The sequence below is a fragment of the Pinus tabuliformis genome, chromosome 5_1 (assembly GCF_031772625.1).
Source record: "Pinus tabuliformis cultivar Carrire ecotype Pingquan chromosome 5_1, CPIR1, whole genome shotgun sequence".
Classification (NCBI taxonomy): Eukaryota; Viridiplantae; Streptophyta; class Pinopsida; order Pinales; family Pinaceae; genus Pinus; species Pinus tabuliformis.
In genome coordinates this window covers 903,121,130-903,145,709 of record NC_142305.1, presented here as the reverse complement: position 1 = coordinate 903,145,709, position 24,580 = coordinate 903,121,130, and the positions used below count along the sequence as shown (strand labels likewise).

The 24,580-nt window shown below is 39.9% G+C and overlaps 1 protein-coding gene across 1 annotated transcript in view; it reads right to left on the bottom strand.

The window, feature by feature from the left end:
• Window positions 1–24,580, bottom strand: part of CSTF77 (Tetratricopeptide repeat (TPR)-like superfamily protein) — a 409,448-nt gene that overhangs the window by 45,417 nt on the left and 339,451 nt on the right. The gene's annotated exons all lie outside the window — the stretch shown is intronic.

Sequence of the window (24,580 nt, the reverse complement as noted above, 5' to 3'; positions counted from 1 at the left end):
ATTGATGTTGAACAAAAAAAATACAAAAGTAGGTCGAAGGGACCAAAGTAGTACATCCAGTGTTAGTACAAAGAGGAGTGCTAAGGCATCTCCTAACAATACTTAAAGCAGAAAGATAATAAAATTTAGAGAAGGCTAGAGACTAGCTGCTAAATGTCTAGCTAAGATAAGCTAAAAGCCTGAGAAATTATTTGATAAGATGTCGTTACACCAGAAGTGCTCTAAACTAAAAGGCTCTGAAAAATCACGGTATTAAGCAAAACAAAGGATGTCAAGGATGAGTGAGGAAACCAAGAGGCAAGGTGGCCTGAGTCATCAAGAACTGTGAAAGTGCCGATGCACTTGCAAATGATATCCTCTTGGGAGTGTTTAGGAATAGGGGAACTTTGCTGTATGATATTCAAGGGGCACAAGAATCAGGAAGGCTAGTGCTTCTAATATCTGGGGTCAATGAGAAAAATCTCTTAAATGAAAGCTCACTACTTTGGTGCACATAGTGAGCAGTACACTGGAAGGGGGGCTAGACTGAGTCATCTAGAGCTAGTATGCCTATTGGTATGGTATTGTATGGGTTATGATCTAGAGCAACAAATCCTCATAGGTTTCAAAGAAGTCAAGAGTAGACGAGGTCCCATCAATCCGAGTTATGGGGTAACTTGGGTATCTAGTAGTTTTTTGTTACTGTCTAAAAGGAACAACAGAGATATATGAGATGCTCCTTATAAGGACCTCCAATCGAGGTCTGACATATAATATAAACATTGAGCTTTGTACCTGAACAATCAAGGCTGCAAAAGAAGGTGGAAAGAGAGCCCCTCAAATCCCAAAATAGGCAGTCATAATTGCCCCTAATTTCATAATATAGGAGCGCAACAAAATGTGACATGCCTGTGCCTTAGGCTACAGTAAATGGCAGAGACAAGAACAAACAAACAATGAGGCAGCAAAACACTTGGAAAAATGAGTCAAGAGTAGTGCAACCCTAGAGACAGTGTGTGTGTACTAGAGCAAGAAAATAAACACAAGCACAAGAGAGTGTTGTTGATTTTTCGAGTGCAAATTATGCAAGCACTTATTTCTGAAACTTGATAATTACTTCCAATGATGTAGATGTTTATTTAACACTTCCAATGTATCATTAAGCAATTACACATTCATAAATTCAAACACAAAGACAATAGAGCAATAGAGATCACAATGCACAAGGAGACAACAAGATTTTACCCTGGGAAAACCCACTTGGGGGAAAATCCCAGCCAACCTTTTTCCTAGAAAATCAATGCAACAAGAGATACATCAAAGTCAAACTGACCAGCAAGATGACAACCACAAGATGCCTCAAGATGCCAAGCTAAGTTGCAGGAAACGTGGCCCTAGGGGTCGTTTCCTACCGGGAAACGAAACAAAATGCGTTTCCGCGTACCGTACGGCCTGGAAACGCGTTTCCGGCCATACGGCCACGTTTCCCGAAACGGAAACGTGGCCGTACGGCCGGAAACGTGTTTCCAGGCCATACAGCCCGCGTTTCCCAATTGAATTGTGTTTTTTTTTAATTTTTTGTTTTTTTCAAATTTGTTTTTTAATTTTCTAGATGTGTGTCTAAAGTTATAAAAGTGAATTTTTGCCCTAGTGTTGACATGCAGTTCATGGTAATGTTAAATTCTTAAAGTAAAAGGATGCAAATGAAAAATAATATCCTTTTACTTAAATTTTTAACATTACCATGAAATGACTCAGGATGTTTGAGAGTGGTTTTGCCCTCATTGGATTTCATATGGAGAAAGTAGAATTTTAGATCTCACTCAAAATCCAGCAGACTTATTTGTTTTTCAGGATTTCAAGATTGAGGGGGTTGCAATGTTTCCATTGGATTTTATCATGTACTAGGGTATGGAACTTCTATTTAATCAAGAGAACCAAGCCCTCTATGCAGGGGAAACTCCCAATAATCAAAATCATGTAGGGTACTAGGGTATGAAACGTGTATTTAATCAAGAGCACTAAGGTCGTTCGACTATGTAGGAGGAGACTCCCAATACAACAGTGGTCCTTCTAAAGAATGGGATGTGGATGCAGAAAATCCTGATTTGGATCTCTCTCTTGCAGCCTTATAGTCTTTATTGTACTTGCAACCTCATATATTAATATAAATAAAGGCGATTTTGAGATTTGGATATCTAATAAATTGCTTTTGGATATTCCGATATTTTTATTTTCATTATGTGATCATTCATGAGTAAATGTGATGTAAATTAAATCTTAATGTTTAAGTGTAATAAATTATAATGTATCATTTATGCTTTATGATTGCACACACACACACACACACACATATATATATATTTAAATATTTTCTATATATATATATATATATATATATATATTCGCGTTTCCACGTTTCCAAAATTTGGGGAGGTCGAGTTTCGTATCGCTTCCCGTTTCGGAAACTCGTACCCGTTTCCCGTTTCATGCAACTTAGATGCCAAGTCAAACTTCACCAAATCACCTCAAGCAGCTTCTCCACAGACTCGCACAAGGTCTGAACTAGGGCTAAAATTTGGCCTCCTCACCGTAGAATTTCAGACCTGCAGCCGGACTTTACCACAGAAACTCGGACCAGCAACTTCCACATGTGGGCAACAGAAGGTCAAACATCAGCATCGCAGAGAATGATGTTATGAAGTCAAAGTGATGCTTCAGTGGCAGGAATTGATAGGGCACATTCCTCGCTAAGAGGGAGTGTTGATTTCTGGTAGCATCATATGTGCTCTAAGTCTCAAACTTTGCAAGGAGGCTTGGGCACATGTATTCCAAAGAACCCAGAAAGTATTTTGGGAAATTCCACCCGGAGACACTTTTATTAGAATAATTAATTATTTTTAATGGGTCCCTAAGTCTAAACTTAGGAAATTAAAATAATTAATGGGTATTAATCTAAGTGTGGATGTAACTTCTAGAAGAAGGCGAGGATCAAGCAGAAATAATCTTATCCATTGATTAGCTTCTAATCTAGGTCGTTGAATGCCAACGAGAAGATTATTTAAGGAGGCTTGAGGGTCATTTGGAAGACACACAGAGAGTTGATCAGTCAGATCGAATTGCTGAAGCTAGAGGTAGCGCAGTGATTTGTAGTGATCACGCAGAGAGGGGCAGAGGGACTTTTGGTTGGAGGATCTTCTCTGGAGCCAAGAATACTCAGCAGAGAGGAAGAGGAGGCAGCGTAAAATCCAGAGAGGGTGACGCAGAGCTAGGAAGGGCTCACGCAAGCCCCATGCAGAGTAGCGTCGAAGCCTTCCACACAGAGGTCTGAATTCGCTGGAGAGCTAGACATTCTGAGCAAAGAGGGCTAGAATCAGTGCCAAATAGCAAATCAATTCCCAACAGAAGTGACGCAGTGGCCTAGAGGCCGACGCAGGCCCACACAGGGGCATCGCAGAAGTAGGTGGGGAACTCGTTGGTTCAACTGCCGGATCAATCAAGACTTGCAGTGTAGAGTGAGGTAATCTCATTAATTTCTTTTGCTCGAGTGATATTCTCTATACTGGATTGCCAGCAAGGCATCCAAAGATTGTATTTTAGAAATAACTTCAGCTTAATAATAAAAACCTTTAGATTTGTTGCACCAGTTTTCCCGCATTGGGTTTTTTCGGGGATGTTTGTCCAAAAACAACTATGTCATTTGTGTTGTATCTTTCTCTATTGTTCAGTTTCTTGTTTCGGCATCTTACTTTAAATGGTGTAGACTGAAGTGTATGTATTTCGATATTTGCCATAGGAAACTGCAAATAAATTGTTCATGTAAATCTAACAAGTAAGAGAAATACCATCAGTTGCTGCAGTAGGGATTCCCGGGTTTAAGGAATTTTCACAAATCTATGACAAAGTTGTCGGACGACAGTCACCTACAGCTAACACGTGAGGATGTTGTATATGATGGGTTGTCAGTGGAGGAGCAATTGGAGGCTCAAGTTGAGGCCGTGATGGAGGAGGATGTGTAGGTGTCCTTGGGGCTAGATATTGACGAGGGGCAGCACGGAGAGCACACATTGGGATTTCCCTCCTTTGGGATTGAATGGCGAGAGCTACTGAGCTGGTACCCAATGGAGCAAGTTAGGCAGTTGGGTACATCCATGATCGCATTTCAACAAAGGTCGTCGATTACTAGAAGAGTACGAGGGCCAAATTTTTGTTGGGATCTAGGTGGGCTTCCCCATCACAACATGGGCTTGGTTAGTGATGGTATTAGAAGCACTAGTGTTGAATTGGATTGATAGAGAGACATGCAGACTCCGCGGATTTTCTGGGGATGTTGGGCGTATATGGGATTGTAGGATGACCAACATACTCTGACAAGGGTTGGTCAGAGGAGGTGCCATCAATAGGCCATTAGTCAGGCCATTGTATGGAGACAATGTTATCTTATTGGCATATTGGACGCAAGAGCTACTAAGGCTAGGCAAAGTGGTATCATTTTCGTTAGCAAGTAGTGGATTCACTAGCAAAGTAGCAGATGCATGGATGCATGTGAGATGGTCGAGGATGCAAGGTGGTGCGACAGTTGGTGTTGGTGTTCAGCAGTGCGAAAAGTCGTGCCACATAGTTCATTTTTCTCTCGAGGAGCACAAAGGCGCACAGAGGAGTGTCATGTTGTGTTGACTTGCACTGTGGAGTAGGAGGAGCAATTCACATCGCCTTGAGGTTTCGAATGGAGTGACAGCTACTTTGTCACAGGAGGGATACCAAATGATTTGGATGTTAAGGCGGCTGGTAGAGGGCCCCAACAGTGCACAGAGGCGTGCAACTGGGTGCATTCATGTGCCAAGGGGCATGGAGATACATGTTCTTATGCAGGGGAGTGCAGGGATGCTTGACCATATGCAGTGATGTGTGATGCTTCCCATTGGGATTTTGGAGTATTACCACCGAGGAGGCTACCTGATAGAGACAACAGCCATGCCATTGGGTATCGATCCCGGGTATTAGAACATCTAGGGGGTTGGTGGAAGGTAAATGATTTTTTGCAGCCAGATAAGGCATAAGTTGAATATAAGATATAGGTGCTAAAACACTAGCCCAAGGAATCATGCGCAGTGAAGCCTTCATCACTAAAATGATGCCATCGGGCAATGATAACTCAACAATTTCTAGTTGTGGTAAGCTTTGCAAGCAAGGTCCAATGTCGATGGGCCGATGGTATGAAGGTGTGTCACTGACATTCAATCAAGAGCAGCAAGTCCTACTATATGTACCCCAATGTTGGTGGTGTTGTTCGTCAAACTCTTTTGTCATGGAAAGGTCTAGGTGAGATTTGGAGCATTTTGTAGAAAATTTCATCTATAGCTAGTTTGCTAGCAAGTTAGAGGTCCACACACAAATTGGGATCACCGGGGCACATTGGACTCAGCGAAAACCCTTTATGGGTTTTTGTGGGTTTTATGAGAGGAGGCTAGGATTAATTTTGCAAAATTTTTTTAGCACTCCTGAGGGCAGAATTCCTAGTACCACTCACTAGTCAGCACCAAAAATTATTGGATGAGGACGCAATTTATTCTAGGACAATCTCCACCACTTGGGTCCGTGAGATTTTTTGGGATCCTTGTGAGGAGGCTCCAGTTAATTTCCTGGAATTTTCTAAGCAGTTTAGAGGCCCAAAATACCTATTCCTTTTCAGCCAACAATAGAAGAATTTACTAGGCCAGGGCAGAGACTTGGGAGAGCATTTCCCAACACTTGGATGACTCCATTTCCACCTGAGACTTGACTAGCTTGTTGTAGCAAGCCCAAGTTCCTCTTCTTCATTTTTATGTACCTTGTTTTCTCAGTTAATAAAATGGCTTAGCTCTTGGTGCAATTTGTCATTATGTTGGTGAGTTAGTTTTATGGTTGCATGTTTATGCTTTATATGTTGTTATCACTTAATATTTCCCACTAGGAATATTACAGTGGTATCAAAGCATGATCTTCGCCAAGTTGTGGGCCTTTAGCCAAGTGATGACAAGACCAAAATAAAAAGCTAAGAATTAATGGGATCCAAAGAAAGGTTAAAATCAAACAACATGGCAGTAATCTTGAATGAGGTGATTAGGATGCAACAAATGACGATTGATGTGGGGGAGCAGCCGACACATAACACAATTGGGAATCAGGACCATTCTCAATTATACAACAAATCCACTATGCCCAAAATTATGGATAATGCATCAAGATGGCAAGACATGATTGCAACTGATGTGGAGTTATTGGCAACAAATTGGAGGGCATACCAATCATTGGGACATGACATTCAGGTGTCCCTCTCCTTTTGGGAGTTCTATGAATTATGAGACATGCACAAATCAGTTGGAATCCAAAGGAAGTATGCAGGGATGAGGAGGAGGATCAAGGCAAAACATGAAAAAGTAGTTGAAGGGGCCATGGTTGGCAAGGAAACAATTGAGCATACAGTCAGTGATGAGATGTCGACAGTTGATGAGGTACCTAATGTTGTGACCTAGTTTTCAGGTGATAGAAGCACACCACGGGTTGATGAGGTGTCAGGAGACATCTCCACCGTTGATGAGGAGCCGATAAGTACAGAGGCATCCAGATCTATGACAAAGTTGTCGGATGACAGTCACCTAGAGATGACCGGTGAGGATTTTTTATATGATGGGTTGTCGGTGGAGGAGCAGTCGGAGGCTCAAGTTGAGGTTGTGATGGAGGAGGATGCGTAGCCGTCCTTGCGGCTAGACATTGACGAGGGGCAGCGCAAAGAGCACACATTGGGATTCTAGCATAGTTTGCTTGAGGTCCACAGTGTTATTATCTCACCCTTACCCATTGGATGGAGAGAGGCAGACTTGTCTAGACAGGTCATAGGGGATGACCAGGTCAGCATAGGCCAGCGGCTTGAGTTGAGTATGGCGCAGCGTCAGCATGGAGTGCTTGTTTCATACAACGGAGATTACACATTTGATCCCTCCTTTGGGATTGGATGGCAAGCGGTACCTAGCTGGTACCTAATGAAATAGGTTCAGCAGTGAGTACATCCATGGCCATATTTCAACAGAGGTTGTGGATTACTAGGGGAGTACGAGTGCCAGATTGTTGTTGGGATCCAGGTGGGATTCCCGTCACAACATGGGCATAGTTAGTGATGGTATTAGCAGCAAAATGGATTTGGTGACCGACCACCCACACACTTTCAACTCTCCATCAACATTACTGTCGAGTTGGATTGACAAGGGGGCAAGCAGACTCCGTGGGTTGTTCGAGGGTGGTGGGCATACATGGGAATGTAGGATGATCATCATACTCTGGCAGGGGTTGGTCAGAGAAAGTGCCATCAGTAAGGGCATTATATGGAGACAATGCTCTCTATTGGCATATTGGGTGCAGGAGCTACTGAGGCTAGGCACAGTAGTGGCTTCACTAGCAGAGTAGTGAATGCATGTTTCATGTGGGATGGCAGAGGATGCAGGGTGGTGCGCAGTTGACATAGGTGTTTGCTAGAGTGTAGAGTTGTTCCACAGAGTTCAGTGTTCTACAAAGGAGCACGGAGGAGTGTTGTGTTGTGTGGGCTTGCATTGTGGAGTAGGAGGAGCAATTCATACCACCTCGAGGTTTCGCATGGAGTGACAACTACTTCATCACAGGAGGGATACCAGATGATTCAGGATGATATGGTGGCTGGTTGTGGTGACCAGCAGTGCACAGACGTGTGCAATTGGGTGCATCTGTGTGCTAAGGGACATGGAGATACATGTTATTATGCAAGGGAGCGTGGGGATGCTTGGCCTTATGTAGTGATGTGTGATGCTCCCCATTGGGATTTTGGAGCATTACCACTAGGAAGACCCCCTGATAGAGACGACAGGCATGCCATTAGGTATCGATCACCCAAGATTGATGAGGACGCGAATGAGCATCATTTGATGATATCCATGGGGACTCGCACGCCTTTCTCACTTCTACATTGTTTGTAGGCACAGATGAGTTGGGTGTTGTCCCTTGATACCTTCATCACAAGCAACAAGACACAAGAGGCTCACTCAAGACAGTTAGTTGGGATACAAAGAGACTTCGCAATGGTGGTATTTGGTTAGGGCATGAGCTGACGTGTGCAGGCTTACGGAGGTGACCATGAGTGAGTTGCAAGGTGCACTATTAGCAGGACAACCTGAGGTGTTATGTGAGCACGAGACATAGGTGATGGTAGTCCTCATTAGCAGGAGGATGCCTAATCTCAAGGCAATATCCGAGTACATCATCAGGAGCTAGGATAGCAGATTTCGTTGTGTGGTCTGGCAGGAGTAGAGCAGTTTGTCATATGCGGAACAGATCCTTGATGTTGGGTGCCCATCCATTAGATACATACAAGGGTCAAGGACAGTTTCCTAAGCCAACCTTATCAATGTTAAGCACCCCTTGCTCCACACAAGGACAATTTGCAGTGACAGTGGGGGTCAACAGTCAGAGAGTGTGCTTGTTCAGGAATTGCTTGAGGACAATAAATTTTTGGTGGGAAGGATTGATATATCCCCAATTTTGATTTTTCATTTAAGGGCATTAATGGAGTTTATTTGGGACATGCTAAGCATAGCACAATTTTGTAATTTGGAAAATGGAGACATTTTTGGTGTATGGGACTCAGGAGAAATAGAAAATTATAGCTCTAGTGCAATGTGGGGGCCATAAGAGAATGAAATTCGACCCAATGAAGCAATTCACACTAGTGAGAAGAGAGAGAATCGGGAACGAATTAGTGGAAGGTGCAGACCACCAAGGGAGAGAGAGCCAACAATTTAAATAGAGCTTGGAGGCCTACATTTGTTACTTTTGATCATTTGACAATTTAGCATACTTCTCTTGAGCTGCGTAGCCAAGACAATAGTGTTGTTCAACATAAGGAATTCCCGAGCAGGAATTCCACCCTCATATCAGAGAACTTTGAGTGTCCCTGTAGTGACGCAATTGCGGAGCTCAGTTCAAAGTTTCCGTTGGCCACATTTACAATCATTTCCTTCAACTAGAGCGAGTTTCTTTAGACAAAGGAGAGAAATTTGTGCCTCTCAGGAGGGCCAACAAAAAGGGGAATTTGGGCTAGCCAACTAGCAGAGAATCCTTTCACAAAGAGGGTTGGAGCTTCTTGTCAATTTGTAAGTCTATTGGTGAGGCATTTGGGAGAGTTGAGCTACTCCAATTCTTGGCCTACGCAGGGGCTCACTCGGCATTTTGCACAATCCCCTGGGCAAGGAGAATCTATGGTGTGGCTATAGAGGAATAAGGGAAAATTTGGGAGGAAGTAACCCGGTGGGAAGGTGATTTTCTAGGAGAGATTTGGAGCATTTTGTAGCAGATTTCATCTATAGCTAGTTTGTTAGCCAGTTAGAAGTCACGCACAAATTGGGGTCATTTGGGGACGTTGGACTCAGACTAGACCCTTTTTGGGTTTTATGAGAGGAGGATGGGATTAATTTTGCATAATTTTATGAGCACTCCTGAAGGCAGAATTCCTAGTACCACTCAACAACCAGTAACAGAAATCGCTGGAGGAGGACACAGTTTATTCTAGGACCATTTCCACCACTTGGGTCTGTGAGATTTTTTTGGGTTATTCTGGGTTCCTTGAGAGGGGGCTCCCGTTAATTTCTTGGAATTTGTTTAGCAGTTTAGAGACCCGAAATACCAATTCCTTTCCAGCCAGCAGTAGCAGAATTTACTGGGCCAGAGCAGAGACTTGGGAGAGCAGTTTCCAGCACTTGGGTAACTCCATTTCCACCTGGGACTTGACTAGCTTGTTGTAGCAAGCCCAGGTTCCTCTTCTTCATTTTTATGTACCTTGTTTTCTCAGTTAATAAAATGGCTCAACTCTTGGTACAATTTCAGGGGCAATTTATCATTATGATGGTGAGTTAGTTTTATGGTTACATGTTTATGCTTTATTTGTTGTTATCACTTAATATTTCCCACTAGGAATATTACAAACTAAGTATGGATCACATGAAAGTGTTGAAATACGTGGGGCGTGGTTAATTGCTAAATGATTCTCTTAGAATGGAGGAATAGACTACAAAGAAACCTTTGCGCTTGTCGCCAAAATGAATTCCATCAACCTTCTTCTAGCCCTTGATGCCTCGCATGGATAGGAGGTCCATCAAATGGATATTAAATCCACCTTGTTGCATGGGGATCTACAAGAAGAAATTTGTATGGAACAACCTTATGGCTATGCTTAGAGTGGCTACAACCATGTTTGTCACTTTAAGAAATCTTTCTGTGGTCTTGAATAAGCTCTTTGAGCTTGGTACACAAAAACGGATGGCTTTCTTCATGACATCAACTTATCTACATGTCATTCTAACCCCAATGCCTACACCAAGACAGTAGGAAGCCATCATAATCCATGTTCCTTATGTTGGTGACCCTACCTTCACTACTAGTGACATTAAACTTTTAACCCATGTGAAATCAAGCTTTAAGAAGTTTGAAATGATAGACTTGGGATATTTGCATTATTTCCTTGCCCTCCAAGTATTGCAAACCAAGGAAGAAATTGCTTTTTCCCAAACTTAGTATGCATGTGACATTCTTCGCCACTTTCACATGCAAGATTTTAAATTGTTAAACTTGTTAAACTTCTAAATCCAGGTTTGTTTCAGTATTCCTAGCATTGTTGCGAACATCGCAATAAAATCATGATTTTATCGCTTGTTGTCACCTAAAATGTACACCTCAATGTGGGCAAAATCCCAATCCCACCAGGTGTAATTTGAGAGACACAACCCTCATAGTAGGGGTTGTCACTCTGATCCCTACTCATTGTTTAAGCTCTCTCCTAAAAAAGCTAAGGGGGGCAGTCACTAAAGATGGATGGAAAAGGGAAACTTGTTGGAACAACAAGTTCTAAGAGATTAAGGGAAAGACAACTACCTCTCTATGCAACATGAATTATAATTAATTAGCAAGTGTGATTATTGATCAACAATGTGTATGTATTAAATGATAGATACAATGTGCATGTTTTAAATGATAGATACAATTTAAGATCAATATGGCAACAATAAGATTTAGCAAATTTGAGACCAATGCCTTATAACAATGCTCAATAAAGATTATATCACCTGCACAATGGAAAAGACTTCAAGTTAGAAGATAAGTACTTAGAAGATTGCAAGGAAAAGATGATATTCAAAATACAATAAGCTTGAAGAGACAAGAACAATAATGTAGAACTTGCAATTATAAATTTAGTTCATGATTCCAATTATAATGACCAATGATGATGAAATGCAAGACCCATCTAATGTGAGATGTAGGATCTTGGATAAATTTAGTTAAACTGCCTAATCTAGGTGAAATCCTTCTCCCCAATTGTTTTGAAACAAGTCTTAAACAAGGTTGTAGAGAGAATTGTTGGGGAAAGAGGTTGAAGCGTCATTAACGATACCTCCCCATGTTTTCTAATGACCCATGTGCCTCCATTCCTATAAGGTATTGCCCACAAGAGAACTACAAGGTAACTTGTTTTAACCGTTGAGCAAGGGTCAAGATTCTCAAATTGAATAGTGGAGAAGAGGTGCCTAACTTTCTATTCAACCAAGCTTATGCTTGGAGGCAGATTTTAAGATGCAAGTTAAGATCTAAAATGTGAGGTGAGAATGCAATGCTTAAGTGAGATATAATGATAACAATATATCTTCAAGGAAAGTAGAATGTCAATGCGCTTGTAATCACAATATAGATAGATATTTCAAAGCATAAGATTATTGACTAATGTCAATAAGATTATTGACTAATGTCAATAATCAGTGAAACAATAGGAAATACTCAAAGAAACAATGATGATTAGAAAGTGTTAAAGCAAGATCTCAAAATGCCTTAAAATAAAAGTGTTCTTGAGATTATTCTTCACTCATTTAGACAGTTAAAATAAGTTTATATAGTGAAATCAAACTTATTAGATGGAAAATGAGACTGCTAACAAGAGACAACAAAGACCAATACTTAGATCTACTATTGCAATTGGACAAAGATAAGAGATATTCAAGTGCAATTAGATCAAGTAGCAAGAAAATGCAAGCTAGGAGATGCAATTTAGGAAATGAAACTAGCATGCAATGATTAGAAATGTAAAATGCAAAATGCAATATGCCAAATCTAAGTTCGAGAGGGTTAGTAAGTTAGTAGATTCTCCCTTTTAAATGAGGAGACAAGGATGCCTTGGAATAAGATTCCAAGCTCCCTGAAAAGAAAAATAGCTTCTATTCATGAAATTACAATTGGGAGAAGCCTCTTAGACAGAAGGAAGGCTCCTTAACAAGGAGCTTTACAACAATATAATAGCTTTCAAAACAAACGAGCTCCTCAATACACAAGTAGATCCACTTGAGATGCTTTAGAAATCCTCTAAATATGATATATCTCTACTACAATAGAGGTTATTAATTCAATGATTGATATCCCTGCAAAACAAGATATTAGACCTTTAAAACACCCTTGAACAAGTCCCCTTAACTCACAAAGAAAATTATAATCAACAAAGCTCACAGCTGATGAGAAATAGGCCACCTAAGTAGACTATCTCAACCCTGTAAATGAAACATTGTTAGATCAATCAATTTATGCTCTAAATCAATGGAGAGGACCTCTTAAAATCACCGTGAGACCCATGCAAGGTGTCAAGGGTTGAATAACAGTATAGGTCAAGGATTTAAGGTATGCATCCTAGTCACAAAAGAGGCTCAAAGCTCTTGGCTATGCCAAAAAATTTCTCCTTATGGCAATTTTACAAAATATTTTGACAATAAAAATCCATCTAAAAAATGCTTGAACATCTTGCAAACACAAAGGTTAGCCAAAAAAGGTAACAGGGACTAGGGTTTAAGAAAGGCTTGTGGCCTTGAAGAATTTGAGTGATAATTGTAAGCGGTTGAGCTAGAGTGGCCTCCAAAAATTTTAAACCACCAATTTGAATATTTGCTAGTAAGTGTCGGGCTTGGAGAGGCAAAAGAGCTTGTGGTCTTTTAAAATTGGAACATTAATTGTATGCAATCCTTTTTGCCAGAATAGGAGATTGAAAATCCTTTAAACAAATAAATTTCTTTTGTCCAAAAATCGATGGTAAAACCCTATGAGAAACCCTGATTCCTTTACTGCAAAACAATGGTTGGCAAGTAAAATTTATAGAGATGGAACCGAAGCTAAAACCCTTCCGGCCAGGCATAAAATGGAGCCAATACCCCTACAACTCTTAAAAAAAAAATGCTTAATAAATTTTTAAGCCACAACTAGGCTACTAAACCACTGCCAAATGATGCCTATGAGTTTTCCAAGCTTCAGAAAATTGTCAAAACCCTCCTGAAATTTGTGTTAGAAGACTAAGGGTTTAAACTTTAAAGGCTTTAGAAAGCTTGCAGTCTCCTTTAGATGTCACTTACAACCCCTGCAAAACAAATAGGATTAGAAACAAGGCCTAAAAATAATTATTATGAGGATCTATACCTCAAACTCTTCCAAAAAAATTTCAATCCAATAGTAGAAGGAGGCCTTCCAGACTTGCGGCCAAGGAGAGGCTAACAAATTTTATACGGCCCTTTAAAAAATCCGCAAAATAGGCTAGTAACTAGGCCGGAAAGAGAGCAAGGGTTCAATCCTCAAAGAGATCTAACCTGCTTCGCTCAAAAGCCGGATTTGTTCCAGATGTAGGAGGGATCCGAATTATCCTTTAGATCTGCCAATAAAACCACAGAAAAGAGAACAAAACCCCACAAACGTATGTACAAAAAGAGATCTAGAATATGTACAAAGATTAGATTGATTTACAAGGAAGAATTATTTACAAATTTACAAAATAAAAGCTCTACATAAAAGATTTATCTATGAAAGTAATTTAAATAAGTAAGATGATTTTTTTAGATAACTGATCTTCGTAGAGCAAAAGACAAGAAACCCCCTTCACAGATGTTCTTATGATGAGCCTTTGAGATGTCCCACTATGCGATCTTAGCCCTCATGCCCTTCACAGATGTTCTTATGATGAGCCTTTGAGATGTCCCACTATGCGATCTTAGCCCTCATGCCTCAAGTAGTTGGTTGGTTCAAATAAAACTCCCCCAAGTACCTGAGATTTGATACACAAAAATCTTTCTACAAACACTCGAAAGATTTGTTACATCAAGATGGGTTTGATTCACACAGGGAAAGGGAAGTCTAGGGATTCACTGAAAATCCAGTAGATCTGCCCAATCAACAATGCTTACTCAACCCAAATAACAGTGCAAGGTAAACTGTACACTAATAAATCCCAAAGGCATGTGGAAATAACAGCATTGAAAATTCAGTAAAACATTAAGCTCAAAAACAGAATAAATTTATCGTGACAGGCTGAAGACATACACACATAGCTTTGCCCCCAAAGACTTTTACATTATTATTCAGTAAAAAATATTACAGAGCTTCCAGAGCCAATTACACCGTCCAAAGATGTTTGGAGGAGCCTTGGGCTTCCTTATATAGAAAAATGAGGGATCTAGATCCCTCTCTAAGTGGAAAACGACAAAGTCCAAAGATATGCACAAATTTCACTAGATCATGGAGAATAACAACTAGTTGATGCTTGATCCATGTCAAAATTTAATCTTGTCCCTTGATCTGGAAGATGAAATTCGAATTTGTTGATGACAACATTGATCACGATCGAAAAAATAAATTTTTGAAAATTTTCTCCTTGAAAAATCCCCCTTAATTAACAACCACAGTCCAAAAGTCTGATTTTTCTTAAAAAAATCAACCTTTTTTCTTTGATTGAGGGTCTCAAAAACATTTTCCAATTTCTTTCCTCGAAATTCTCTCATTCAATTTAACCATTGGACCCAAAAAATTGATTTTCCTTGAGAAAATATGTTTCCTGGTCCAAGGAATATTTTGTGGGATTTTTCTACCTTGGAAATGAGTCCTTCAAATTTAATCTTCCTCGAGGAAGTTAATCTCCTTCAAAAAATTATTTTTCCACTTGGAGAGAATTTTATTCTCTCGTTTTAATCTTTTGACCATTTTCTAGCTAAAGTTTTGTCATTTTTTTTGTCAAAAAATAAATTAAATGACTCTAGAGGGGATTAAACACATTTTCACCCTCAAAGTAGGTCTATAAAATATTTAGGTGATAATGTCTAATTATGATTAATCATCCACCAAAAATATTTCTAGACAAAACTTTTTTACATAAGATATTACATGGACATCCCATATAGAAGGGGAATTTTAATAATTAAAACATGACCTCTAGCAACTGTAAAGACTGAAAATAATTTAAATAGCTTTTTTACTCTGAACAGGATATGAAATATGAAATCTTTATGAACATGCTCTGAAATTTAACAAAATTTCATATATCAAATTGATTGATTTGATGAGAAGTACCTACCTGGTTTCCTGCAGATGAAGAGGCTTCAGAATTTCTCCAGCTCTCGCTCCCGTTACCAAAAGACCATAACCTCCCAGCCAAACTAAGTACAACCTAGGTACTTAGTCCAGAATGCTTCTCAATTGCTGCACTCTGTTTCCCCCGTGCCCAAAAACTTCAGAACAAACAAGGCTCAGTCTTTTCTGTTGAAAAATTTTGTGTTACAAATTTTCCTCCTCCTTTCCCCCCTTTCCTTCAACTGCCCCTTCCTTCTTATAAGTTCCCGTTCACCGACTTCCTCCATCTCCGTGTCCTAATTTTGATACGTGTTGATTTTATAAAACAAAATCTGATTTGATTTGGTGATTTTATTCAAATATCTAAATTTGATTTAATAAAGTTTATTTATTATTTTAATGATTTAATTTAATTTATTTAATTTATAATTTTAATTTAATTATTTTTATTTAATTTCATAAATTTTAATTTACAAATTAAAGTTTTAAACATTAAAACTAACATTTCTGTTTGTTTGAGGGTTTATTGTATATATAGTGCGTTACATACGGGTCCATACATACATAGCTATCGTATGGAGGCCTTGTATGTATGCTAATACTTGTAATTTATAGCTATAGGTGGGTCATTACAGACACAACCAAATTCTACCAAATTCTACGACACATGACAGATGATCTAGTATGAGAATTTACATAGACTTGATAACACTAGGACTACACCTAAGACCTTACCATCAAGCCTCACTCTAGCTTTGGGGTATGTGTGTGAGAATTTACATAGACTTGATAACACTAGGACTACACCTAAGACCTTACCATCAAGCCCCACTCTAGCTTTGGGGTATGTGTAGGAGAAAAATTCTAATTATTTCAGTTATAAAACGTGAATAATTAGTGGAGTAAAAAACTCCCTAGAGTGAAACTCTTTGCTAAGAATCAAAGGCTTAGCTAGATGTTTTTACATGGCTTTATAGTCATACTAGAATTTACATAGACTTGATAACACTAGGACTACACCGAAGACCTTACCATCAAGCCCCACTCTAGATTTGGGGTATGTGTGTGAGAATTTACATAGACTTGATAACACTAGGACTACACCTAAGACCTTACCATCAAGCCCCACTCTAGCTTTGGGTATGTGTAGGAGTTTATTTCAATTATAAAACGTGAATAATTAGTGGAGTAAAAAACTCCCTAGAGTGAAACTCTTTGCTAAGAATCAAAGGCTTAGCTAGATATTTTTACATGGCTTTATAGTCATACTAGAATCATTTTTACAATGGCAACATAGGGCTGCAGAATTTGGAATTATAACTTTGACAAAATTGTTGAAGAATAATGATGATCTTTGGTTGTCTGATTGCTCAAACATGATGCAATGCTCTAAAAAAATGTGCACTGTTATAAGGTACTTGACACAGAGTGGTCAACATCGACGAATCGTGATTTTTTTGCATGGGTATTTTATCAACGATTTTTTCAAAACAAAAAAATCGTGATTTATTCATTCATTGTTATCAACAAGAAATCGTGAATCGACTGCAAAAAGTTGCCAACAAGCAACTTATTAAAACTTTTGACTTGTTTTTTCCAATTCATTTTGCAAACAGAGGGCAAGTGAGAGAGCTAAGGAGCATCACGGTGATTCTACAAGGGAAATAGAGGAGAAAACCCACGCTATTGAGGATCCCAAGCAAAAAGAAATGACCTTGGACAGAGTTTCTTCACCAGGCCACGGATTCTAGGTATGGGCATCAAATTCACCCTATTTGTTTTTGTTTTCTTCTTATTTTGCCTTAGGTTTCAATCACCCATATTTTTGTCATAGGTTCCTATTAAAAATTGAAAATATTGATTGTTAATTTTATTTTTCTTACATTCTTCTTGTGCCCTATGTTCAATCTTACATTAACAGTTCAACAAACATGCCAAGACATTTGGACACTATGTGGGAATTTGGTGTACCCAATGGAGGGTTTGATAAATTAAAGTTGAGTTGCAAATTGTGTGGGAAGCATTTGACAAGGGGATTATTCCGATTGAAATTCCACCTTCCATAAATTCTGAGACATGAAGTAGGAATTTGCCCAGATGTAACTCCAGAAATCATCCATAGACCTTGTTCTCGCCCAAATTGTACAGGCAAGATGCGACAACGCTCAAGACAAGGGTTGTCACTTTGATCCAAGCCCTCTCCATTCTATTTGTCTCCCTACAACAAGCCATGGGGGGTAATCCCCCCCATGAAATGTGAGGATGAAAAACCTATCGACAACAAACAAGTCCGGAAGACACAATTGAATCGCCTAGCAACTTGGTTAATTATGATTAGGAAGTTCAATTATTAGCATAATTAGATTTAATATTTAGAGAGACCAGTGCCTTAATGGAGTCAAAATACTTGTTTAACATGAATTATATACCAAGCCAATGGATGAACAGTTGTTGCTTAGAATGCTCACTATCTTATATGAAATGCGACAACTCAGACTAAGTGAAATGCAAGACCTTGGTTTATTTTAAATTAGATGCCTATCTAAATGAATCATTCCTCTCAACTATTTGGAAGCTAGTCTCTAGCATAGGTTGTGAGAGAGAGACCCAAGAGAAGATAGCAAAGGCTATATTAATGATACCCCCATGGAATTCTAACCACACGATGCATCTCACGCTGCAAAGACTGTGGCCTTGACGTCTACAAGTTCACCGTGTTAACCACAAAAGAGGGTCTAGGCTTTGCAAGTTGGATTAGAAAGGTGGTCATATATTTCTATCAACCAAGCTTATGCTTGGAGGTAAGTTAATTAATGCAAGACTAGTCCTAAAATGCAAGTGAAAAATAAGTGTTTACCTTAAATTGAGATTGTCAAGTGTCTTAAGTACTTAGAGAAAAATTACAACTATATTCAGTTTAGAACAATGAAGTACTTAACAATGTATAATGACAATCTTCACCAAAAGAAAGTGCTCAAGAAGACAAATAGATGGCCCCAAAAAATGTTATCAAGATCACAATATACAATTTCTCATGAAAAGAAAATAAATCCAACAATGCTAATTAGATGATGATGATCTTTAAACACAATTAGCAACATCTTGAGATCAAAAAAAGAATGCCAATCTGCCAATTAGATGCAAGAGAGAGAAATTGAATTCCTTATGAACACAATTAGCAACTCTTTAGATTACCTCAAGATTACTCTTATCATGATTATGATTACCAATTAAGTGCTTTTAAGGGTAACTTGATTTGCAACATTATAAACTTTAGATGTGAAACTCACCTGCAACAAGTTAGTGAATCCACAAGAAACAATGTAACCAAGTATCCAAGTATCCACTTCTTTAGCAATGTGATAGCAATGACAAGTAAGAATGTTCTTCAAAGACCAATGTCACTACAATGCTAGCTATCAATGAGAAAAGGAGAGCATTCATCAATCATATTATTTCTCTATAGCAATAAGTCAATCTTATCCAACAATCACCAATTCAATTAGCCTTTTAGAGCACTTATGTTCAATGTAAATGCAAACAATTGTATGCTTGTGTATGCGAGAGATGCAAAGATGCAGTGAAATACAAGATGAGGCAGCCAAGAGACAAATGATTGCAGCAGTAATAAAACACCCAATCACACAAGAAAACACTTATTTAAGATGCATGAGGATGCAAGGAATGAATGCCAAGTGGAGATGACTGTCAACAATTTTTCACACCACTGTTATGTTTATATCAGACCTTATGATGCATATGACAGTCCTCAAATAATGCAAGCCCAACCAATGCCAAATATTTACCAATGATAAAATATGACCGCAAGTTACTTATTATGCCACTGTTATGTGGTTTTATCATTGTTGTAGTTGATTTTAGATGGTTGTAGCAAACATATCAGATCATGAAATTTACTCAACAATCCTCCAAATTTTACTTATATGCAATCAATTCAAATAAAAGATTAACTTTTTATGTCTTAGAGGATTAATTAATGAGATTAGGACTATTTTATATGCGTTTATGCCCTGAATACATTGTTGTCATAAAATGCTTCAAAATTCAAACGAAACAGTGATGAGGCAAAGAGGGCTAGAGGGCAAACCACTAGGCCTAATGGCCTTGTTGGTGACTAGAGAGGCTTCTAATGAACTTGCCCACCTGCAACCACAATGTTAGCTCCAAAATCACCGCAAGACAAGATGTTAGAGACCACAAACTGATGCAAACCAGCTCAATGACTGAAGAAAGGTTTGGATGAGGGCTAGAAAGATAGGCTAGTGCTACGATAGGGGGAAAATGGCCTATGAAGCCCACGACTAGGGAGAAGAAGGCCTAAAAGTCCTGCAGCAGAGGGAAAGAGGCCAAAAGAGGGGGGTCGAGAGGGTTTGAAGGCCAAATGAGGCCCACGGCAAGGCCTAGGAGTGCTGCCGTGAGGATTAGAGGTCCTTACGGACCTTCAACTAGGGGAAAAGGCCCCAAAAGGAGTTAACATTCAAGGGAAAGGCACCTCTAGGGCTACGGCCAGGGGAAACAAGTGCAGCGGCTAGCTCAGATGAGGAGAAAGCGCCACGGTTAGGTTAGGAGAGTCCACGGCTAGGCCTTGGAGGCCTAAACAAATTTTCCAAACCCCTCCAATCAAAATAATTTGCAACGAAATGCCAAAATTTCAACTAGAATGGCGACTGTCCTCCTTCCTTGATTGAGCATTGAGCTTGGAGCGGGTCCAAAAGTTGGATCTTGCCTTCCTAGGCCTAGATATGCCTCAAAACCCCAAAGAAAATGCCCAAGAAGGCTAGATGTCACACTTGGAGGAGTGAAACCCGTCAAACCCTAGCTTTAGGGCTATTCTCTTCAGAAAATTTCGACCTCCTTTCATGGCTTGAGAAAATCACCTACAAAATAAATGAAAGAATTCTCAAAACCCCAAGATATACAAAAATTTAAAAAACCCCAAGTGCTACAAAATAAAACAAGGGTTAGGATAATTTTGTAATGTCCCATTCAAAAATTTTTGGAACAAGCACTTCATAAAAAGCTATCATGCATTTACCAAAGGATTGACATGTAAAACCCAAACCATAAATCCATAAATTGCATAAAATCTCATTAAAAATCACAACACGAGGAACAATGAGAAATGCAACAACCAAAATCCAGCTTTATTATATATAGATAGATGCCAATACAATAGCTGGAAATGCCCCTCTAGTCTCCAAACTGAAACAAAAAGACAATCACTACACCTATGGATTCTGAATGAATCTGCCAAGGGGAGATGGGTGCTCGCCCAATCTCTCTATATCACCCGAGGATTTTCGTCTTGGGGCTACCAATGGAATAGAGAGCCGAGTTCTCAACCTCCCATACAAGAAACAATATCAAAACCAAGATGTACTCCAATGGTCTCCTCCTCTTCTATAGATTTGATGGACTCCTCTAGAACCTTCTATTTTATTATTATTTTAAGTTTTAACCATGGAGCACTTTTCCCTCTTTTATTTCAATTAAATATTCTTTTTAATGTGGGAAAATGGTAAATTAGTTATCATGTCTCCCCAGGTCATTGAAACTCTCATCTAACCATCACATCATGTAGATCTTCTTGTTTCGGTTCCAACAAGCTATTACACTAAGGTGTTCTGCCACGTATTCCTCCCAGAATGCCACCTTAAGCGTAATTAATTGAGTTGAGCCCACTAAAAACTCAATTTTCTAAAAGTGGTCAGAATGCACCGGAACGAAAGGAAAATTGCGTGGATGATGAAATATGCCAACTGAATGCCGATGGGCCTCATAGAAACTCTTCAAAACTCCATCGAGACCCCTGACGACATAACCTGCTCCACGAACCTGACCATCCCCTACCCCAAGATTGCTTGCCCTCAAGCAATCCAAACCTGTGGAACAATCTGGTGACCCGACGCAACTACGATCCAATGCCTGGATCCCATACGAACCACTGGTCCACGTCATGCCTCCCAGCTATCAAAACATGACTGGATCCTCCAATACTTGGATCCCATGTCCATCTCTAACTCAACCTGCTACTAGTAGGTCCACCTGGACCCCAATGCCACCAAGAAGGAGCATCAATGCTCCATGGCTCCTGTTGTGCTATAGCTCTAACTGTGAATGTTGCCCCACCAACTGCATACCAGCTCATCACCTCTCTCCAATCCAACCTCGGGCATAGGCCAAGGTCATCCCCACTCTGCTGATGTAGGGCTAATGCTATGGAAACATTGGTGAACTATCGGTCCACCTCCCACTGCTCACTGAAACATATAATAACCTCCTCGTCTAAGTTCCCTTGTTGTATTGTGCCCCGAACTAAGGTTGATACTCCATCAAAAGGATACCAACTCATGATCTCCCACCAATCTAATGTATGGACACCTGTGCAAGGGATACATTTGCTATGCTGAAACTGGTCCATGCTCAACTCTTGAGGCTCTACCTAGTCAATCAAAACATGTCCGAGAAATTCTGCCTTCCTCCCTCTAATGGGAAGAAGTGGGCACACTGTGTTGCAAGCCCTATCTATATACTCCTGGAGAGGGCTGCTCCCTGAAAGTCCTGCAGCTCTGCCAGCTGCCCGTGCATCTACCCACACCTCATCAGTGGGTCGGCCCAAAGATGGATGCACCACCATCTCCAACAGCTCTTGTCGTCTACTAGCCTCCTGCAAGACTACCCTGTCAATCTCCAACATCTCCTGAGGACAAGTGTTTGCAAATACTGCCTCCCTGGAAGTTGCCTGCACATCTGTCTGCTCCACTCCAATGGTTGGCCCCAAGGGTGTCTGCTCATCCTCCATCATGGGCTCAACATGAGCCACTAGCTGACTCTCCAACACTGTCCCATCCTACACACTGTGTGTGTCATTTGTCTCATGCTCCTCTATGTGCTCTCTATGTTGAATCATCAATTGCTCATCTGCTCCTGGATCTCCTTCCCTCATGGGAACAATCAGTTGCTCGTCATACTCCTCTACCACACATGGATGCACATCTGGGCTACTGACATCAACTCCACATGACTGTTTGTGCTCCTTAGAGGTATCATCGTATGAACCCATGGACTCATCCAAAGAAGAATCCTCACCCTGAAAGTCAGAAGGAATCTCCTCCCGCTCTACATTTGTCCTCTCCTCAACGTCACACAAGCATGAGTGGTCAGGTCCCCAAGGTCCTTTATAGATGAAGCAAAGTCCCTTCCTCCTCAACTCATTCTTGTTTCACGATCCCCAAAACTTGACCTCCTATCTAATCAATTGTTTCCTAAACAACCCAATGTTCTGCTCAACCAACCTTTCAACTAGCTCATAAGCAGCAAGTGAGACCCGCTGCTCTCTCCTCCAGAGAGACAATAGTCGACACTGCAACTCCCAACAAATGGCATCACGACCTCTCATACATGATGACAAGATGGACTGCATGTGTGTTATGAGTTTGACTGTGTCAGGATGATGTTTCCTAATGCTGAAGAAGCATTGGAACGTCTGCAGGATCAAAACATCACACTCCTGATCAAACATGATTTCATGAGTCCTAGTCATGGCCATAACTCCTAAAATATCAAGCTTCTTCCCAAAGGTAGAGCCTACACTACTGTCCAACTCTTGAAAAGTCTATGTTATCAACCGGAAAATTCTCCTCATAACATTATCATTGGATGGAGGTGTGGGCGCAGTCAACCTCATAATGTTACTGATACATGATGCAACCAGAAGTTTGATCCCTTCACAAGGTTCTTCCAAGAACTTGGCCTGTATTAAGGCTAGCATGGTTGGTTTCAAAGCCCACATCAACTTCTTCCACTCTAACTGACTCACTTTGGAAAGGAGGGCATCTAGTTCATCAAGTTTGAAGAGAGCTTCCCATTTGACCCTCATGTGCTTCAAATTTGTCCCAAGTGAAAAGATCTCTCTGGCTCCTTTTGCAAATTGTTTGGCTGTCCATGGGTAAGAATGGCATGGATCTATTTTGAGAAAGGTATGCTAGCCAATTTTGTATTTTGCTCTATGTTGTAGTTCATGGAGGACTGTTGTGTTGGTGCATGAGATGTTTTAAATACTCCATTGTTACAAGGCTTATGGCAATAGTGGCATACAAGGAAGCTACAGTAATTTAAGACTAGTCATGAACGAAATTCTAAGTTTATAGAGATGGGCAGTTGGTTCACAAGTGTTGTAGGTGTTTTCTCAGGCATTTAACTTCAACAAGTGTACATAGTGGACAATAGGCAAAGCTTCCAGTGATTTCAATGATTCAGAAAATACACACAGCGTTGGCAAGTTCTACTGTTCAGAATTTGGCAAGTTTATGGACAAAACTACATAGGACTCAAGGGAACAACCAAAGGAATGCTTTGACACATTATGTCAAACAGTAAGCAAGAAACCATTTCTTTAGTTATTTAGAAAGAAAACAATAAATATTACTTGAACAATGAACTTATAACCTTGAGCTCCTCTGCAGCAATGATACAACTCCTTCATTTGATGCTTTGGAAAATGATAAGAAGACTGTCCACCCAGGCCTAGTACTCGATCAATATGCCAAACTGCTACAACACCCTTCAAAGCTAGGATTTGTTGTTATGTTGCTCCACTCTTGATGCCCTGATCATTGCTTCAATTGATGGATGGCAGAACGTTCATGTGCATGTATTTATGAATATCAGTACCACAGTAGTATGTTCAGCTCCAAAAAGGATTTGAGTCCAACAAGTGACCCCCGCATCCACTTCACGCACAACCTTTGTTGAGACTCGTCATTCAGCAAGGTAAAGGGTAAATGGGTGGCCCTTTGAGAATAGGATTCGACCCACAGTCACTCCAAGGAAGTATTAAACTCAGCCCAATAAACTGATGAACAATTGCCTTCTTCCAGGAATACGACCAGCAAGGAAATGCGATCTTCATAGGTGAAATTTCTACCTGCAACAATATGAATATTTGGCCAAATCAAATGCGGCCTCCTAGTCGCACAGCAACACAACTTCAACTTCAAAAATGGCGGCTACTGTAAATGAATTTATCGGTCCTTCTAGCGCTAATCTCCTGCAACCACTGTCTAGTTTTAAATTATTTTCTTTATATATATATATATATATATATATAAATAATATAATATATATATATATATATATATATATAATTATTTTATATATA